The sequence below is a fragment of the Coregonus lavaretus genome, assembly GCF_964263955.1.
Source record: "Coregonus lavaretus genome assembly, chromosome: 27".
NCBI lineage: Eukaryota > Metazoa > Chordata > Actinopteri > Salmoniformes > Salmonidae > Coregonus > Coregonus lavaretus.
Genome location: NC_140014.1, coordinates 28100895 through 28123095, shown reverse-complemented (window position 1 = coordinate 28123095; position 22201 = coordinate 28100895). Strand labels below are relative to the sequence as shown.

General features: G+C 44.8%; 1 pseudogene across 1 annotated transcript in view; it reads left to right on the top strand.

Moving 5' to 3' along the window:
• The first annotated feature begins 8794 nt into the window (after positions 1–8794).
• LOC311102655 overlaps positions 8795–22201 on the top strand; it is an 83426-nt pseudogene continuing 70019 nt past the window's right edge. The window contains exon 1 of the transcript in view: positions 8795–8817. The product of the transcript in view is annotated as an uncharacterized misc_RNA (transcript). The remainder of the gene's footprint in view (positions 8818–22201) is intronic.

Below are 22201 nucleotides of genomic sequence, written 5' to 3'. Positions count from 1 at the left end.
GTTTTTTTCGTTGGCAGAAAGCAATGGCTAGCTAGTATGCTAACTATTCTAGCTAACTAACTGGCTGAATAAGTTGACGACTGACTTGCTCAAGCTGTCGGGACTAACCCAGAACTTTACACAACGTTAGACACGGACACGAATGATCTGCTTGGCGTGTTGACACACTGGTGGTTTGTTGTGGCGGAGTATTGGTGCTAAACCGTGTTGTTGGAGGCTGGCATGCTAGTTGGCTGTGGCGTCATAGGATTCGGTGCCCTGGACGGTTTTCACGGAAGAATACTGTACCAAGTTAGCTAGCTGAATAAACTAAGTTAGTCTATTCCTAGAAAATATTGAACCGCTGTAGTTTACAACAATTATAGATTCTGAGGTGGAAGTTGGGAGAGTTATATTTGGGTGTTTCAGTGAAATGTAAGTGAGGGAGGCCCCGCTCTCTCGCTTTCCCAGATGTTTAGTTCATTTCATTCCGATCTCCTTTGCATTATTGTAGCCATTTTCTGTAGCCTGTCAACTATGTGTCTGTCTGTCTATCCCTGTTCTCTCCTCTCCGCACAGGCTATACAAACGCCTCACACCGCATGGCTGCTGCCACTCTAACCTGGTGGTCCCTGCACGCACGACCCACGTGGAGATCCAGGTCTCCGGCAGCCTCTGGAACTGCCGTTCTGCGGCCAACAAGGCAGAGTTCATCTCAGCCTATGCTACCCTCCAGTCCCTCGACTTCTTGGCGCTGACAGAAACATGGATTACCACAGAAAACACTGCTACTCCTACTGCTCTCTCCTCGTCTGACCATGTGTTCTCGCATACCCGAGAGCATCTGGTCAGCGGGGTGGTGGCACAGGAATCCTCACATCCGGCTCGGTCCTCCCCTCCTGCTCCGTGGCTTGACGACTCATTGCGAGCTCACAGAACAGGGCTCCGGGCAGCCGAGCGGAAATGGAGGAAAACTAGACTCCCTGCGGACCTGGCATCTTTTCACTCCCTCCTCTCTACATTTTCTTCCTCTGTTTCTGCTGCTAAAGCCACTTTCTACCACTCTAAATTCCAAGCATCTGCCTCTAACCCTAGGAAGCTCTTTGCCACCTTCTCCTCCCTGCTGAATCCTCCTCCCCCTCCCCCCTCCTCCCTCTCTGTGGATGACTTCGTCAACCATTTTGAAAAGAAGGTTGACGACCTCCGATCCTCGTTTGTTAAGTCAAATGACACCGCTGGTCCTGCTCACACTGCCCTACCCTATGCTTTGACTTCTTTCTCCCCTCTCTCTCCAGATGAAATCTTGTGACTTGTGACGGCCGGCCGCCCAACAACCTACCCGCTTGACCCTATCCCCTCCTCTCTTCTCCAGACCATTTCCCGGAGACCTTCTCCCTTACCTCACCTCGCTCATCAACTCATCCTTGACCACTGGCTATGTCCCTTCCGTCTTCAAGAGAGCGAGAGTTTCACCCCTTCTCAAAAAACCTACACTCGAGCCCTCTGATGTCAACAACTACAGACCAGTATCCCTTCTTTCTTTTCTCTCCAAAACTCTTGAGCGTGCCATCTTTAGCCAACTATCTTGCTATCTCTCTCAGAATTACCTTCTTGATCCAAACCAGTCAGGTTTCAAGACTGGTCATTCAACTGAGACTGCTCTTCTCTGTGTCACGGAGGCTCTCCGCACTGCTAAAGCTAACTCTCTCTCCTCTGCTCTCGTCCTTCTAGACCTATCTGCTGCCTTTGATACTGTGAACCATCAGATCCTCCTCTCCACCCTCTCCGAGTTGGGCATCTCCGGCGCGGCTCACTCTTGGATTGCGTCCTACCTGACAGGTTGCTCCTACCAGGTGGCGTGGCGAGAATCTGTCTCCGCACCACGTGCTCTCACCACTGGTGTCCCCCAGGGCTCAGTTCTAGGCCCTCTCCTATTCTCGCTATACACCAAGTCACTTGGCTCTGTCATATCCTCACATGTCCTCTCCTATCATTGCTACGCAGATGACACACAATTCATCTTCTCCTTTCCCCCTTCTGATAACCAGGTGGCGAATCACATCTCTGCATGTCTGGCAGACATATAAGTGTGGATGACGGATCACCACCTCAAGCTGAACCTCGGCAAGACGAAGCTGCTCCTCCTCCCGGGGAAGGACTGCCCGTTCCATGATCTCGCCATCACGGTTGACAACTCCGTTGTGTCCTCCTCCCAGAGTGCAAAGAGCCTTGGCGTGACCCTGGACAACACCCTGTCGTTCTCCGCTAACATCAAGGCGGTGACCCGATCCTGTAGGTTCATGCTGTACAACATTTGCAGAGTACGACCCTGCCTTACACAGGAAGCGGCACAGGTCCTAATCCAGGCACTTGTCATCTCCCGTCTGGATTACTGCAACTCGCTGTTGGCTTGGCTCCCTGCCTGTGCCATTAAACCCCTACAACTCATCCAGAACGCCGCAGCCCGTCTGGTGTTCAACCTTCCCAAGTTCTCTCACGTCACCCCGCTCCTCCGCACACTCCACTGGCTTCCAGTTGAAGCTCGCATCTGCTACAAGACCATGGTGCTTGCCTACGGAGCTGTGAGGGGAACGGCACCTCCGTACCTTCAGGCTCTGATCAGTCCCTACACCCAAACGAGGGCATTGCGTTCATCCACCTCTGGCCTGCTGGCCCCCCTACCTCAGCGGAAGCACCGTTCCCGCTCAGCCCAGTCATAACTGTTCGCTTCTCTGGCACCCCAATGGTGGAACAAGCTCCCTCACGACGCCAGGACAGCGGAGTCACTCACCACCTTCCGGAGACACTTGAAACCCCACCTCTTTAAGGAATACCTGGGATAGGATAAAGTAATCCTTCTACCCCCCCTTACCCCACCCCCCCCCAAAAAAAAAAAAAAAAGGAAAGTGGTTGTCCCACTGGCTATCATAAGGTGAATGCACCAATTTGTAAGTCGCTCTGGATAAGAGCGTCTGCTAAATGACGAAAATTAAAAAATTAAAAAATGTGTGGTATAGGGAGGTTATCTGATGGTAATGGTGTGGTGTGGTTTATCTGACGGTGGTGGTGTGGGATAGGGAGGTTATCTAATGGTGGTGGTGTGGTGTGGTATAAGGAGGTTATCTGATGGCCATTAGTCTGGGGTTGCATGTGTGATTAACCCTCTAGAGTCTATTGACGCACCGGTGTGTCAATCTAAGTATCATGATTAAAAAATCCCCATCATAATCTGTTAGTTTAAGAGAAATCATATTTTTTTGCATGGGCTGAAATATATATACTGTATATATGTCCTGAGCTTTCTTATATCTCCTAGATATAGGACAGACACTTCAAAACCTTATTCCTTATGTTGTATTTTTGGACATTTTCTTTTGCTATTTATGAATGTGTTATTCAATGTGTTTCTATAAGCTATATTAGTCAAGGCCAAATTCAATATTTTATCCCCCCCCAACATTTTTTTTCTTTGTATACCTGAAGGGTAAAATTCAAATATCAAATAGCTAAATTATCCCCGGCATGACCTTCTTAAAACAATTCCATGTGTCAGCTTAGAACCCCCGCTCCCCAACGGCTTAGACTTTTAAGAATGAACACACACCTGGACACACAGACACACTTCAAGAGAAAAGCTCTACCCTCGTCAGAGCAAACAGCCTGTCCACACGTGGATTTGATCCAACGTAGCTAGCGCCTTTTTCTTTTACCACTCTCACAGGCACAAGAGCAGCATCACATTTTAAGGGGCTTGCTTGTTGCTGATGTGGGGGTTGTTGTGTGGGGATGGGGATGGACTGACATAGTATAAACAGGAAGGGGACAGTGCTCTCCCTGTAGGTCTTGGGAGGAGACATGTTCATCCAGTGCTGGGACAGCCAAGGCCCTATCCAAGGGAAAGCCCAGTACACACTCTCTCTCTCTCTCTTTCTCTCTCTCTCTCTCTCTCTCTCTCTCTCTCTCTCTCTCTCTCTCTCTCTCTCTCTCTCTTCTCCTCTCTCTTTTCTCTTCTGTCTCTTCACACCTCACCCTACTCTGTCCCTGTTCAGTGCTGGCTGGGTCTGTGATTGCTAGGTTTTGCTAATTTCCCATTTCCAGGGCAGGGCTGACGTGACCCCGTCCCTCGTTAGGGCCACAGGCCAGGCCAGTAGAGGCCTCAGGGGGCCCACAGGGGCCAGCAGACATCCAATCCTCACTGTGTTTACCTCTCTCACAGTTAACCGTGGAGGGAACAGACCTGTAGACATAAACAACACGCTTCCTTTCTCACTACGGAAGGGCTGGATGTAAAGAGCTGTTAATTTAACCTAGTGTGTTAAGACTTTACTCACTGTCCATGCTATCTTTCTATGTTTACTAATTGGGGTGGTACACTGGTTCGTTATTGCACCCTATTTTGAACATTCCATTGAGGTCAGATAAGTTTGTGTAGCCTAGTTGGTGAATATTTTCTCTCCAGACTCTATTGTTCTTTTTATATGCCAGTTAAGGGTTCTGTGAAATTTCTGTGAAAATACAATTGCTTCCTATGGCTAATTTCTCTTGAATATGCAGTTTATTTAAAGTTGTGGGTTTTATTCACCTTAGGTTTAGTACTGAGTATGATTGTGTTGATACGAAGGGGAGTAAGAAATCAAACATCTTCCGATAATTAGCTGTTAAATCACCCTCACAGTAAAAGAGCAGTTTTAGCATTAAAAATGTGTTCTATTTGGAAAGTGTGATAGTTTGGATGAATTAGATGTTATAAAAATCGATTTGGCAAATGACACTTGAACATAGACTAAATAAAAACATTTTGAATCCCAGTGGATCTTTTCTTTCTTCCTCCCCCTTCTCTATAAATTCTTTAAGTTTGACAACTCTGCTCAGAAGTGAGCCAACAGTGCCACCTATGGACTATTCTCAGGCATTGCCTGACCAAACCAAACTCACAACTCCCTTTGGTCTCCCACAGAATGTAGTACCATTCAGAATCAAAAGGTGGGATAATTTTCAGTGGAACCATTGTCAATGGGGAAAAAATTCCCAATTATAATACCCCCCCCTCCCCAGTCCCAACAGTGGTGATAATCAACCCCATGGGCATCTGTGAATGGCCTTCTCTCTGTGAAGTGTGTAACCCGATAGACACGCGAGCCATAGCATACCCCGGCCCATCCTGCGATGGCTCTGATCTTTGAACCTGGCCTTTGAGGGGGAGAAATAACTGTTTTGTCAGAGGCGGAGGGGATCTTTCACTCCGTCCTCAGTGTCTCTATCTCTGTATGTGTGTGTGTGCTGATTGTAAAGCAGTCTGATGCCCACATATCTGATGGCTCCTCATCCCCTGTCCTGCCTAGCATTATGCCTCATAAATCAGACCACCGATTGAATGTCAGCATGTCACTCTCTATCTCATATCTCACCATATGAGGGATTCAATGTTTTGAGAGGAAATCGTTTTGATGGGAAAACGTCTCCTCAGTTTACCACTAAACATGTCAAATCCATAACTTGTGAAATGCATTCATGATGCTTCTATCCCTTTTTCAGTGATATTCTCTTCCAGAAAATGGATGGATCATACAGCAGGACTAACGTCTACATTAATAACATACATTTAGATAAAGTTTGGATTATTATCTATTTATTTGTGTGCTCATTGAGCTGTTGCCCTGGCCTCACCTCCCCCTGTCCTCCTGTCCTGTACGTCAATACTATACATGCTGCGGAGGGTGGCTAGCTTGGTTATTTAGATCAGCAGTGTCAGTCACCCCTGGCTGAAACGCCTGCCCCCACTTCATCCCACAGGCCTGGGCAAAGGTTTATATTAGTCATCTTACATCCCTCAAGTTCTTCATCCCCTCTTTGCGGCTCTGACCTGACACCCTGGCTCTTTATGCCGAGAGAGAGAGAGCGAGAGAGAGAGAGCGAGAGAGAATGTGAATGTGTGACTGTGCCTTGAAGGTCAGGTCAGAGGCCCTAGGTTACATGATACACGTTTCTATCTTCCTCCTCCACACATGGTGCTATACGCATCAGCTCCTATCTCTAATTCATGTTCAAAATTCCCCTTTACAGGAAAGAAGACTATTTTCCCTCAATCCCCTTGCAACTAGATAATTATTTAAACTGTGGACTTTTTTAGCAATAAAAATGCAATGTCTATTAAAAAAATTATATAATTGTAAAATGTGTTACTCTATCACTGTTTTTTATGTTAGTACTCTTGACAGCACATTTAAAGCAGAATTGGTGTCTCCACTAGTAAGTAGAGGGGAAAAAACTTTAGGAACTTGAATACAAATAGAAAGATGTCAACTGCAGTTCAATGTTCCTACAACCTCTCAACTGAGCAGTAAAGACAAAAGGTTCCATCTCATTAGGCTGATAGGGAACAATAGATTATATTAATATCTAGGCTTTTCATTATGAAACGTCTAATTAGCAGCAACTTGACATTTCTGTCACATTCCTTCCCTTGCTCTGTGGAGGATGGAAATGTTACATTCAGATCCTATTCCTACCATGTAATTAATCAGACTTTTCAGGAACACAGTGGTTTCAAACATCGTTATTTCGATAACTGAGTAATAGCCTACCCCAGGGCTACTACACCCTGAACTCATTTATTTGTTATTTTTTTTATCAAGCCAAATTATTTTCTTTTTTTTCACGTTGTGTCACGGAAAAATATTGGAGAGCGCCAGGCCGCCAGTTCTTTGAACTTTGTAGATGTTCAAATATTCCCTTCCATTGGTCCGTGTTAAAACACCACATTTTTTGCGAGATAACACACAGACACACTCTCTCTCCATCCCCAGCCTCACCCCCCCACTCCATTATCGACAGCAGCAGACTGGGCTGTGGCCCTCCGAGATTGGAGAGGGGGAGTCGACCATCCGTCCACAAGTCCAAACATTCTTTCTTTCCCCCATCTCTCTCTTTCTTCTTCTCTTCATATTGGGCCTGTATTGTGTTGTCGTCACTGCTTTTTTAGAATCCTTTAGAAGACTGGTGTTGCGTTGCTGCAGGTGCTGTAATAGAGGGGTCATGCTGTGAGGTGTAGAAGAGAGGAGAGGAAAGAAGGATAGAACAGGCAGAGGAGTCTGGTGTTGAACCTGGAGCCCTGTGTTATTGATCAGGGGGATGAGGTGTTGGGAATCAGTTGCTACACAGCACAGCGGTGTGTTGTGAGGGGAGAAAATCAAACACACCCCTACTCTGATTACCGGCATTGTGCCGTGTTAGGCATGTTGGACGTTAGGCATGTGGGGGCTCAAAGAAAATTGATTTCTTTAAAAAGCTGCTTAATACATAAATCATGACCGATGAGGTCACCGAGAGGCTTTATGAGATAGGATCAATAAGAAGGCCAATGTGAGCGTCTTGTACCTGTTATCAATTGAGATATTCCAATTAGTTTCATGCATTTTCAGGACAAGTGAAGGCTGGCTGTGTGTAATCTAGCTTGTCTCATGTTCTTCTAATGAGGCTAGTAGCATAGCCTAGATTCTTTAAACTACAGTAAAGTCATACACTCACTGCCTGGGTCTACTTCTAGCTGTAATAGCCCATTGTTATATTTTATTTTGGTCAGACTGACTGCTCATATTTGTGTTGGTCGGAGGGAACAGTGACAGTCAGTGGGGTGAGATTGTGGGTTGTTTTGCACACGAGGAAGGATAGCATTACCGCTGAGATAATGCCTGCCTGTATTGTTCTCACCCCTTTGTGGAAGTGGCAGGACAGGATCTATTAGAACCAGGCACATTTCCCTCAGACCCAACCGACATAACTAACGGAACATGTCAGTCCCACACAAACATTAGATAAAGAGCCTAGCCTGAAGCCTTTGTAATTTGTTTCTATTTTTCTGCTTAATGTACTTTGCTCAGTCTTGTTTAGTGATGATGGAAACAGATAGCCTTATCTTGGCTTGCCAAGGGCAAGCTGGTTAGGTGAACGTTGTTCCAAATGGAGATATCTTTTTTCCTGGCCACGAGATTGATTGTAGAGTTATTTGCATCAGATTGCTTGGGACTAGGTTCAGCTAATATTTTATTTTGGGCACTCTGTTTAAGAGTGGATGCAACACTTACTTTCATGGATAGTGTGTGTGTAGACTATGTGAGTGACTCACACATGGTTTCTGAGATGTTTGAATCATTAAACCACAAGGAGTCTGATTTTATCATTTTCTGTAGCTTTTTCTACTACCCCTTTTCCAGTTTTCCACTGAGAGCCACTGATAAAATAATAGGTCATCACCCATGTGAAAAGTAATGTGCCATAAGCATAAATCTGCCCCTTATTGCTTCATTATCCATTCTCAGCCATTTCATCAACTTAAAGAGAATTCTGGGTTAATAAGTTAATAATGAAAAGTAATTGGAACAAAGACGGAGACCATCCAACACTACAGCCGTTTCACACAGATACAAAAACACTCTGAGGCTCCTTAGCCCAGAGCGCTCTTAGAGCACCCCGTTGTGAAGAAGTCATTCACCTTTTTATAGCTGCCTGTTGTCAGTCAGACCCAAAAGCGTCTCTGTCTGCCTTTCCCCCCTCACTCACGTCTGACCGACCGGATGGCTGAGGCATAGCGCTCAGTCAGTCAACTCCCACCAACCATCTCTCCGAAAATTAAGCAGACTTCGACTTTAATGTTTTGTTTTGCAAAGCATTCCCTGAGAGAAATATTTGTGGCAGCCCCCGTGCCTCCTGCAGCTAAAGCCATAACCCGATGAAGAAAACACTGTCTGGAGTCTGGAGAGTATAAAACCTGCATCACAGCCATATTTTCCCCATCTTTCTGGGGGAGGCTACCACGATGTCTGAGGCCCAGAACGTGAAGTGAGAACCAAGTGTTGCCAATATGCTTGGTTGGATCCTGACCTCAGCAGGAAAGCATTTGCATCTTGGAGAGGAGCCGGACAGAGAGGAGAGCGTGAGGGCTTGTTGTGGAGCGGGAAAAGTGACTGACACCGGTTTCCGTGGTGCATGATGATTCCTTATGAATCCTCCAATCGCCTTGGCTGGAAGCTTCCCCTGTCTCAGACAGTCCCACCTCACCCCAGCCAACTGATAATGTTTCAGTGACAGAGAGAGGATTCAAGTTTGTTTTATGCCCTACGGAGAGGAAAGGAGAGTCATGTCAGGCATTTTATCAGGGCATTGTGTCCTGATTTTTTCTGGAAGTTGCAGATGTAGATGCAGGCTGTCTGGAACAGGTTGCAACATATCCTGTGTTTTGACCTGAAATGGCTCCATATTAATATAATAATAATAGATAATACACTATATATAAAAAAAGCATGTGGACACCCCTTGAAATTAGTGGATTCGGCTATTTCAGCCACACCTGTTGCTGACAGGTGTGAAGTGGTAGGCGACACAAGCTCAGAACGGGACCGCCGAGTGCTGAAGAGCGTAGCGCGTAAGAATCGTCTGTCCTTGGTTGCAACATTCACTACCGAGTTCCAAACTGCCTCTGGAAGCAACTACAGCACAATAACTGTTCGTCTGGAGCTTCATGAAATGGGTTTCCATGGTCGAGCAGCCGCACACAAGCCAAAGATCACCATGCGCAATGACAAGCGTTGGCTGCTGTAAAGTTCCCCACCATTGGACTCTGGAGCAGTGGAAACTTGTTCTCTGGAGTGATGAATCACGCTTCACCATCTGGCAGTCCGATGGACGAATCTAGGTTTGGCGGATGCCAGGAGCACGCTACCTCCCCGAATGCATAGTGCCAACTGTAAAGTTTGGTGTAGGAGGAATAACAGTCTTGGGCTGTTTTTCATGGTTCGGGCTAGGCCCCTTAGTTTTAGTGAAGGGAAATCTTAACGCTACAGCATACAATGACATTCTAGACGATTCTGTGCTTCCAACTTTGTGGCAACAGAAATGGTTTGTCGAGATCGGTGTGGAAGAACTTGACTGGCCTGCACAGAGACCTGACCTCAACTCCATCGAACACCTTTGAGATGAATTGGAACAATCGGCCAACATCAGTAACCGACCTCACTAATGCTATTGTGGCTGATTGGAAGCAAGTCCCTGCAGCAAGGTTCCAACATCTAGTGGAAAGCCTTCCCAGAAGTGGAGGCTGTTATACCAGCAAAGGGGGGACCAACTCCATGTTAATGCCCATGATTTTGGAATGAGATGTTCGACGAGCAGGTTTCCACATACGTTTGGTCATGTAGTGAATATGCCATTTAGCAGACGTTTTTATCCAAAGCGACTTAGTCATGCATGCATACATTTTACGTATGGTTGGCCCTGGAATCGAACCAACTACCCTGGCGGTGCAAGTGCCATGCTCTACCAACTGAGCCATATAGGACCACATTGACTCCATATTGACTACATAAGAAAACAGGACTGGTGGACAACGATATAGATCTACCCATAGGATGATAATGAAAAGGGTTTTATTCCTGAATTGCCAGCATTCATGAAAAAGGGTGGATAAACTCCTCTACCTTTTCCTTTTCACTGCTTCCCAGCGGTTAGTTGGTTTTCCATACATGTTGCTATGGAAAGTACCCTTCTTGGCCCTGCTTACTGCTGAAACCAAGGCTTTGTGCTTGGTTTGGCTCGGACCCTCTGCCTCTCTGCTTGCCTTGCTGTCTGACGTCTGGGCCTCTGTTTAAGCAACCATATATATTTAAGAGGAAACTCGTGAAACGTTAATCTCTCTACTTTTTAGCCCTAATGAATTTCTACATTTTCCAGCTGTGCGGTGTGGCATATTTATGCGCCGGCTCTATCGGTGAAAACAGCTCTGTCACTGTAAATGAATCACAGTGAGTGCATGCACTGCTTGTGTGTGTGTGTTGTACACTGCAGGCTAGAAGACTCAACAGAAACAAACTGAAATGGCCCTATAAAAATCTCCCCCTTTCTACAAATACCTCAGTGGGGAAATGTTGAAAGTAAAGTGTTGCGTCTTCTTTTCCTCCAGAATCCAGCCCAGAACAGTTTGGTTGTGTCAGTCGTCATCGTTCCGAGGGTGATAAGCGTCACTCATCATGGTGACACTGACGAGACAATGGGTGATGTAATATCCCTCTGGTCAGACCACACCTGGCAATAGAGGCCTCTCTGAGGACCATAGTTCCCCTCTTATAAAACTCACTGACTCACTCTGTCTCGCATCATCCCTGGGACAGTATACACGCCGACGCCTTTATGAACATCTTGTTTTTTTCATCTGTTATTTTCTTTACTGTTGAGGAGTGACATATTGTGAGTCATGGAGGGAGCCCAACCAGGACCAAATAGGAAGGGCCTGTCTGTCAACAGCTGCTTCTAACAACCAGCTTCTCCAATTTACCAAAGGGAACATCTCTGAGTCTGAAACCAATAAAAAGGTTTTAGTTTTGAGTATGTTTTTGCAAAGACATTCACATAACTACATTCCCAATTTCAGCTTTTTAGTTGTTGTTGTTTCTTTTGCCCACATTTGTGATGATGATCCTCACCACCACACATTTTGTGGTTGTTATTAACTTTTAGAATGTTGGTATACACCCAAATCAGGGTCAAGAGTTTACTCTTCCATGCACGTATTGGTTTAATAGTGTCTGGCCCAGTGCTGAACCACCTGACCTATGGTGTTACAGTCCACTGCTTTACACTTTTACCCAAACTGCTGCTGCTCCACACCTCCTTCACAACCCAGAGAGGACTGTAGCTAGGTCACCTTGGAATAGCATAGCTGGGGTTGTGCAGGAAAGGAATGGTAATGATGCTGATAACACAAATAAACAGCACAGCAATTTCCCCCATGCCACTGGAAGGCTCCTGTGACTGTCAAGTCTAGGACCACAGAGGTGTCTGAACATAGGCTACCCACAACAAGGCCCTTGGAGTGTTGTCCCAAATTGTATTAGGCACAAATTGCTTGAACTACACGCTTTACACCTAGACCCCCAGCACAGCACACATAGTCATAACAGAAGAGGGACAGGGACCCCCATGTTACCCATGTGTAGTGGAGCACGGGAGAACAATCCCATTACATTAAAACAGGCCCAGAGCAGAGCTGATATAATGGAGCCTGGGCCATTAAAACCATGTCGCGTCCAGTCACTCACTGAGGGAACCAGGAGGGGGAGGGGGAGGGGGGGGGATAGAAGGGTAGGAAGGAAGGGAGGGAGTGGGATAGGAAGGAAGGGAGGGAGTGGGATAGAGGGGTAGGAAGGAAGGGAGGGAGTGGGATAGAGGGGTAGGAAGGAAGGGAGGTAGTGGGATAGAGGGGTAGGAAGGAAGGGAGAGAGTGGGATAGAGGGGTAGGAAGGAAGGGAGGGAGTGGGATAGAGGGATAGGAAGGAAGGGAGGGAGTGGGATAGAGGGATAGGAAGGAAGCGAGGTAGTGGGATAGAGGGGTAGGAAGGAAGGGAGGTAGTGGGATAGAGGGGTAGGAAGGGAGGGAGGTAGGAAGGGAGGGAGGGAGTGGGATAGAGGGGTAGGAAGGGAGGGAGGGAGTGGGATAGAGGGGTAGGAAGGGAGGGAGGGAGTGGGATAGAGGGGTAGGAAGGGAGGGAGGTAGTGGGGGGTAGGAAGGGAGGGAGGGAGTGGGATAGAGGGGTAGGAAGGGAGGGAGGTAGTGGGGGGTAGGAAGGGAGGGAGGGAGTGGGATAGAGGGGTAGGAAGGGAGGGAGGTAGTGGGGGGTAGGAAGGGATGGAGGGAGTGTTGGACAACAAGGACACGCCAGGGCTCGTGATGGTACCGTGTGCCCTTGAGCAAACTGTCATTCAAGGCACTTTAATTAATTTCTCAGGCCTGTCTTCCTTCCTAGTCATGCTATGAGGCCGGGGAAGTAACACTAACGTGCAGGAAGGCACGTAAACACCATGAGCCAGGAGAAAAGACAGTGTAAATATCTGCTTCTATATGGTATTAGAACAGGTTACATTTTTGGGGGGGAATATCAGGTAATGATTTTACGATAGTTACTATGGTTAATTGGCTAATAGTCTGAATCAGAGGACACGGGACCTTTGGATTAATTCAGGAAAACATCTCTCTGGAGTTTTGAGTATGTCATAAAGACTTCGTTTTGACAATCTACGCAATCATTTAATGAGCGTTCTGATGTACTTAATGAATCTATGAATATTACATTTTGAAATTGTATAGCTTCCTAATTGCCTTGTTTTCTATTAATTACTTTGGTCTATTAAATATGAATACAGATGGAGTGATATGATGGATAACATAAAATACCCTATTTAAAATCTAAGATGAAAATGTATGGCCTGTTTGATGTTCAGTAAAATACTGCCCTTACAGAATCAGCTTTCACTTTGTAAGTGGTAATGCTTTATAGTTTCAATCGAGTTCCACACTTTCTCATGCATTTTATGCTTGAATTTATATATAATATAATTTATATATAATTTTATTTTAATAATTGATTCTTAGTAGTGGTAGTAGCAAACTTCATTATCTTTAAGGGGAAATTGGTTTTGCAGCACTATTAAACTCTATTCATGTTAAGACACTACATACAGAATTTTGGATAAAAGTTGGTCTGGCAATATTGATGCAAAATTTTGATGAATATGGCTAAGAATTGAGAAAAGGGTTGAATCGTCAAGCATTTTATTTAAGTAGAAGAAGTAGAGCAACATCGTGCTACATGACAGGCTTGCCTCTGTGTCCTATCATCTTATCTCTACCTGCACTGAGGCTATAGGCCTAACTATGGCTTAGAAATTTTTTAAACATTTTTTTTTTTACATTTTAGTATCCAGAGCGACTTCCAATTAGTGAGTGCATACATTTTTCATACTGACCCCCCGTGGGAAACGAACCCACAACCCTTGCGTTGCAAGCGCCATGCTCTACCAACTGAGCTACAGGAGGGCCAGTGAATACACTTGAATTACACTCGGATGGTCCTACCAAGACGTATGTATATATAATTACAAAGTATATCAAAAGCTACCTTGAAATAGAGTTTAATGGCCGTATCGTTTTTTTTGTGGAGCATGTCTGGGAGCCTTAATCTTCTGAGCCCTGACATCTTTATAATTCAGCCCAGTCCATCCATTTTCATGAGGGACGTTTGGGGGGAGGTTTCCTTTTAATGAATTCGACAATTAGTAACAGAAGTTAATGATTGTATGGGGCTAAGTACCCTGATGGACATGGCTGTGGGCCGGAGAGGGCCGTGCTCCAAGCCATAGATCCTCATTAATGCCTTTAGTTTCCTGACGACTACAGCTAGGCTAGAGGGGGGAAACAGGCTTTTGTTTAGTCTGCCCCTGATGGGGCTCCTTGGGGTCCTTCAGTGTGCCAACAGTCATGGAGGACAAACAGAGAGCATTCTGGTAACAGTCTGAGGTCACAAAAATATGGTGTCATTGTAGTTAGATTTTCAGAATAAGCAGAGTACCCAAAGGCCTCATTCTCAATAAGTCATATTAACGAAATGTGTATTAATTGTATTGGCTATATGATTTGCTAGTCACGATAGAGTTATTGAATTATCTTGCTAATAGTGGGATAGGCATATTGTTTCTGCTAAAATGCTGTGATTTATAGTGCCATTATCATATTTTCTCACGACAATCCAAACATCCTTCAGCCAGATATCACCCAAGTTTTTATCGAACATATACAGTGGGGAAAAAAAGTATTTAGTCAGCCACCAATTGTGCAAGTTCTCCCACTTAAAAAGATGAGAGAGGCCTGTAATTTTCATCATAGGTACACGTCAACTATGACAGACAAAATGAGAAGAAAAAAAAATCAGAAAATCACATTGTATAATTTTTAATGAATTTATTTGCAAATTAGGGTGGAAAATAAGTATTTGGTCAATAACAAAAGTTTCTCAATACTTTGTTATATACCCTTTGTTGGCAATGACACAGGTCAAACGTTTTCTGTAAGTCTTCACAAGGTTTTCACACACTGTTGCTGGTATTTTGGCCCATTCCTCCATGCAGATCTCCTCTAGAGCAGTGATGTTTTGGGGCTGTCGCTGGGCAACACGGACTTTCAACTCCCTTCAAAGATTTTCTATGGGGTTGAGATCTGGAGACTGGCTAGGCCACTCCAGGACCTTGAAATGCATCTTACGAAGCCACTCCTTCGTTGCCCGGGCGGTGTGTTTGGGATCATTGTCATGCTGAAAGACCCAGCCACGTTTCATCTTCAATGCCCTTGCTGATGGAAGGAGGTTTTCACTCAAAATCTCACGATACATGGCCCCATTAATTTTTTCCTTTACACGGATCAGTCGTCCTGGTCCCTTTGCAGAAAAACAGCCCCAAAGCATGATGTTTCCACCCCCATGCTTCACAGTAGGTATGGTGTTCTTTGGATGCAACTCAGCATTCTTTGTCCTCCAAACACGACGAGTTGAGTTTTTACCAAAAAGTTCTATTTTGGTTTCATCTGACCATATGACATTCTCCCAATCCTCTTCTGGATCATCCAAATGCACTCTAGCAAACTTCAGACGGGCCTGGACATGTACTGGCTTAAGCAGGGGGACACGTCTGGCACTGCAGGATTTGAGTCCCTGGCGGCGTAGTGTGTTACTGATGGTAGGCTTTGTTACTTTGGTCCCAGCTGTCTGCAGGTCATTCACTAGGTCCCCCCGTGTGGTTCTGGGATTTTTGCTCACCGTTCTTGTGATCATTTTGACCCCACGGGGTGAGATCTTGCGTGGAGCCCCAGATCGAGGGAGATTATCAGTGGTCTTGTATGTCTTCCATTTCCTAATAATTGCTCCCACAGTTGATTTCTTCAAACCAAGCTGCTTACCTATTGCAGATTCAGTCTTCCCAGCCTGGTGCAGGTCTACAATTTTGTTTCTGGTGTCCTTTGACAGCTCTTTGGTCTTGGCCATAGTGGAGTTTGGAGTGTGACTGTTTGAGGTTGTGGACAGGTGTCTTTTATACTGATAACAAGTTCAAACAGGTGCCATTAATACAGGTAACGAGTGGAGGACAGAGGAGCCTCTTAAAGAAGAAGTTACAGGTCTGTGAGAGCCAGAAATCTTGCTTGTTTGTAGGTGACCAAATACTTATTTTCCACCATAATTTGCAAATAAATTCATTAAAAATCCTACAATGTGATTTTCTGAAGAAAAAAAATTTCATTTTGTCTGTCATAGTTGACGTGTACCTATGATGAGAATTACAGGCCTCTCTCATCTTTTTAAGTGGGAGAACTTGCACAATTGGTGGCTGACTAAATACTTTTTCCCCCCAATGTAGTTCATGATCCATCTCACTCTTTTTCAGGTATAACTATAAAACATTTAGATAAATATTTCAAGCAGCATAAAATCAAAGTTTGTGTTTTTATAGTGTCATGAATACATGGAACACTTCTGCAATATCCATCTCTGTAGATTTACAGTACCAGTCACAAGTTTGGACACACCTACTCATTCAAGGGTTTTTCTTTATTTGTACTATTTTTTACATTGTAGAATAATAGTGAAGACATCAAAACTATGAAATAACACATATGGAATCATGGAGTAACCAAAAAAGTGTTAAACAAATCAAAATATATTTTATATTTGAGATTCTTCAAATAGCCACCCGTTGCCTTGATGACAGCTTTGTACACTCTAATGCTTTTCCAACAGTCTTGAAGGAGTTCCCACATATGCTTAGCACTTGTTGGCTGCTTTTCCTTCATTCTGCCGTCGGACTCATCCCAAACCATCTCAATTGGGTTGAGGTCAGGGAATTGTGGAGGCCAGGTCATCTGATGCAGCACTCCATCACTCTCCTTCTTGGTAAAATAGCCCTTACACAGCCTGGAGGTGTGTTGGGTCATTGTCCTGTTGAAAAACAAATGATAGTCCCACTAAGCCCAAACCAGATGGGATGGCGTATCGCTGCAGAATGCTGTGGTAGCCATGCTGGTTAAGTGTGCCTTGAATTCTAAATAAATCACAGACAGTGTCACCAGCAAAGCACCCCCACACCATAACACCTCCACCTCCATGCTTTATGGTGGGAACTACACATGCGGAGATCATCCGTTCACCCACACCACGTCTCACAAACACACAGTGGTTTGAACCAAAAATCTCAAATTTGGACTCCAGACCAAAGGATACATTTCCGCCGGTCTAATGTCCATTGCTCGTGTTTCTTGGCCCAAGCAGGTCTCTTCTTCTTATTGGTGTCCTTTTAGTAGTGGTTTCTTTGCAGTCCCCTCTGAACAGTTGATGTTGAGATGTGTCTGTTACTTGAAATCTGTGAAGCATTTATTTGGGCTGCAATTTCTGAGGCTGGTAACTCTAATCAACTTATCCTCTGCATCAGAGGTAACTCTGGGTCTTCCATTCCTGTGGCAGTCCTCATCCGAGCCAGTTTCATCATAGCTTTTGATGGTTTTTGTATCTGCACTTGAAGAAACTTTCAAATACATTTTCCGTAATGATGGACTGTTATTTCTCTTTGGTTATTTGAGCTGTTCTTGCCATAATATGGACTTGGTATTTTATCAAATAGGGCTATCTTCTGTATACCACCCCTACCTTGTCACAACACAACTGATTGGCTCAAACGCATTAAGAAGGAAATAAATTCCACAAATTAACTTTTAAAATGGCACACCTGTTAATTGAAATGCATTCCAGGTGACTACCTCATGAAGCTGGTTGAGAGAATGCCAAGAGTGTGCAAAGCTTTCATCAAGGCAAAGGGTGGCTATTTGAAGAATCTCAAATATAAAATATATTTTGATTTGTTTAACACTTTTTTGGTTACTAAATGATTCCATATGTGTTATTTCATAGTTTTGATGTCTTCACTATTATTCTACAATGTAAAAAATGAGTAGGTGTGTCCAAACTTTTGACTGGTAGTGTATGAATTTACACCCGCCTCACCATTATTCCCACTGCCTGCCCTGCTTTCCCACAGCGGATGAGAAAGTATGTCTAGAATTTGTGAAATCCAAGTCATTCAGTTTGTCCAGAGCAACTCTAGCCCACTCTCATTCCTGGCAGTCTCAACAATAGATATAATGGTGACAAAACCAAAACGTCATCCAAAAATAAGTAAAGTTAATACGTTATTGTTTGCGGTCTAGACTTAAAGCTACAGATTGTACATAAAAAAAAAGGGGGTGTGAGAAAGTTATCTTATCCCTCTCAGGCCCACTTCATTGTTACTGGATGATTCAGGCCTCGGAGGCCCCACTCTTAACGTTATGTCTGCCTCTGGCTCCCTGAAGGACAGAGGGGAAAGGGAAGGCGTAATGCTGTGTTATTTAATCAGGCTAAGTCTGGCCCTGCCACGTTTACAGCTCATTGACCCAATCACTTTGTCGACAGTTAGTTAGACACCCCTCCGAGACTGGCCCGTCCTCTACTTTCTCTCTCTTCTTCTCTTCCTCCATCTTTCACTCTCTCTTCCTCTCGTTCCATCTATCTATTTCCCTTTCTCTCTTCGTCTTTCTCTCTCTCTGTCGGTCTGTCTCTCTCTTTTACTCTCAAGCTTCGTTTGGCTCTTCAGGAAGGAACGTATTTTTGAGGGTGAAGGTTATCATATCATTAGAAAATAGTTAACAGCCCTGCAGCCTACGTAGAGTTATACGACAGTGCCTCCAGCCCTCTTGGCTCTGTGCAGTGCTGAAATGTTATCAGTCTGGAGTAATTATTGTCACAGGACTCTGAATTTCCAGAGACTGAGTTGTATTGTACATTTGCATTTAAGACTGACTATAGTGACTTGTTGAACTATATTTGTATGTGTTTGGGCCCAATCAACAATCAATCAATCAATTTTATTTTATATAGCCCTTCGTACATCAGCTAATATCTCGAAGTGCTGTACAGAAACCCAGCCTAAAACCCCAAACAGCTAGTAATGCAGGTGTAGAAGCACGGTGGCTAGGAAAAACTCCCTAGAAAGGCCAAAACCTAGGAAGAAACCTAGAGAGGAACCAGGCTATGAGGGGTGGCCAGTCCTCTTCTGGCTGTGCCGGGTGGAGATTATAACAGAACCATGCTAAGATGTTCAAAAATGTTCATAAGTGACAAGCATGGTCAAATAATAATCAGGAATAAATCTCAGTTGGCTTTTCATAGCCGATCATTAAGAGTTGAAAACAGCAGGTCTGGGACAGGTAGGGGTTCCATAACCGCAGGCAGAACAGTTGAAACTGGAATAGCAGCAAGGCCAGGCGGACTGGGGACAGCAAGGAGTCACCACGGCCGGTAGTCCCGACGTATGGTCCTAGGGCTCAGGTCTCTCAGTTGGCTTTTCATAGCCGATCATTAAGAGTTGAAAACAGCAGGTCTGGGACAGGTAGGGGTTTCGTAACCGCAGGCAGAACAGTTGAAACTGGAATAGCAGCAAGGCCAGGCGGACTGGGGACAGCAAGGTGTCAGCATGCCCGGTAGTCCTGACGTATGGTCCTAGGGCTCAGGTTCTCAGAGAGAAAGAGAGAACGAGAGAATTAGAGAGAGCATACTTAAATTCACACAGGAATAGGATAGTGACATTCGATGACAATGCGATGACATTCAGTAGACAGTAAAGAATCCAGCATCAGAGCTAGCCTATCCCTGTACTAGCCTGTCCCTGTACTACCCAAGCCTGCCCCTGTACTACCCTAGCCTGCCCCTGTACTACCCTAGCCTGTCCCTGTACTACCCTAGCCTGCCCCTGTACTACCCTAGCCTGTCCCTGTACTACCCTAGCCTGCCCCTGTACTACCCTAGCCTGTCCCTGTACTACCCTAGCCTGTCCCTGTACTACCCTAGCCTGCCCCTGTACTACCCTGCCCTTGTACTACCCTAGCCTGCCCATGTACTACCCTAGCCTGTCCCTGTACTACCCTAGCCTGCCCCTGTACTACCCTAGCCTGTCCCTGAACTAGCCTGTCTGAACTAGCCTGTCCCTGTTCTACCCTTTCCCTGTATTACCCTGTCCCTGTACTACCCTAGCCTGTCCCTGTACTTGCCTATTCCTGTACTATCCTAGCCTGTCCATGTACTACCCAAGCCTGTCCCTGTACTAGTCTATTCCTGTACTATCCTATCCCTGTACTAGTCTATTCCTGTACTATCCTATCCCTGTACTAGCCTATTCTTGTACTATCCTATCCCTGTAGTAGTCTATTCCTGTACTATCCTATCCCTGTACTAGCCTTTCCCTGTACTAGTCTATTCCTGTACTAGTCTATTCCTGTACTAGTCTATTCCTGTACTAGTCTATTGTACTAGTCTATCCCTGTACTAGTATATCCCTGTACTAGTATATTCCTGTACTATCCTATCCCTGTACTAGTCTATTCCTGTACTAGCCTATCCCTGTACTAGTCTATCCCTGTACTAGTCTATTCCTGTACGATCCTATCCCTGTACTAGTCTATTCCTGTACGATCCTATCCCTGTATTAGTCTATTCCTGTACTAGCCTATCCCTGTACTAGTCTATCCCTGTACTAGTATATTCCTGTACTATCCTATCCCTGTACTAGTATATTCCTGTACTAGCCTATCCCTGTACTAGTCTATCCCTGTACTAGTCTATTCCTGTACTATCCTATCCATGTACTAGTCTATTCCTGTACTAGCCTATCCCTGTACTAGTATATTCCTGTACTAGCCTATCCCTGTACTAGTATATTCCTGTACTATACTATCCCTGTACTAGTCTATTCCTGTACTAGCCTATCCCTGTACTAGTATATTCCTGTACTAGCCTTTCCCTGTACTAGCCTATCCCTGTACTAGTCTATTCCTGTACTAGTCTATTCCTGTACTAGCCTAGCCTATCCCTGTACTAGTCTATTCCTGTACTAGTATATTCCTGTACTAGCCTAGCCTATCCCTGTACTAGTCTATTCCTGTACTAGTCTATTCCTGTACTAGCCTAGCCTATCCCTGTACTAGTCTATTCCTGTACTAGTCTATTCCTGTACTAGCCTAGCCTATCCCTGTACTAGTCTATTCCTGTACTAGTCTATTCCTGTACTAGCCTAGCCTATTCCTGTACTAGTCTATTCCTGTACTAGCCTAGCCTATCCCTGTACTAGTCTATTCCTGTACTAGTCTATTCCTGTACTAGCCTAGCCTATCCCTGTACTAGTCTATTCCTGTACTAGTATATTCCTGTACTAGCCTAGCCTATCCCTGTACTAGCCTATTCCTGTACTTGCCTATCCCTGTACTAGCCTATCCCTGTTTGCCTGTGTGTGTTTAAGTGTGCACCTCGCCTCTCCCTCCTTGTCCCCTCATTCTGCCCGGGGGCACATACACACACGCTATATTCTTTATCTCTTCTTTATAGCTCTGTGCAGTGCGGCGGCTGAGCAGAGCGGAGCAGCGTCAGGCCCCAGGCAGGGCATGGATTTCATTTTAAAAAGTATCAAAGGTTTACACGCCGCTCGCTTTAATCAGCATGTTTATCAGGCAGAGAGAAATTGCTGGAAGGACCACAGGGAGAAGGGGGGTTATCTTAAGGACCAGTTGCCTGGGAAATTGATAATGTCTACAAGGTAATTTACTGGCAACTTGTGCATCCCTCCACCGCGCCGCTGCCGAGGCCGGCCCCTCATTCTAATTACAGGCCATGTAATGTACTAATGAAGCTGCAGGGTTTGTGTGTGTGCTCTGTGCCTGTCTGGTGATTTCATGAGCTGAGATTGAATACATTTTTTGTATCTGGTTTTAAATGTACTTAAGTACAGTGGTGGAAAAAGTACTCAATTGTCATACTTGAGTAAAAGTACAAAGTAAAAGTAAATGCTATACATCAAATTCCTTATATTAAGCAAACCAGGTGGCACAATGTTCTTTTTTACATTTATTTTTTGGACAGCCTGAGGCACATTTACAAATGCAGGATTTGTGTTTAGTGAGGCCGCCAGATCAGAGGCAGTAGGGATGACAGCGCGTTATATTGATAGGTGTGTGAATTGGACAATATTGCTGTCTTGCCTGAGCATTCAAAATGTAACGAGTACTTTTGGGTGTCAAGAAAAATGTATGGAGTAAAAAGTACATTATTTTCTTTAGGAATGTAGTGGAGTAAAAGTAGTCAAAAATATAAATTGTAAAGTACAGATACCAAAAAAAACGACTTAAGTTGTACTGAAGTTTTTTTAACTTCAGTACTTTACACCACTGTGGACTGGTAAAGTTCTGCCTCTCTGTAAAGGGGTTTTGTATGTGTGTTTGTGCTCAGTTCCGCTCTTTGTAATGGTCCCGGACCTTACAGTGTGGTGGGACAGG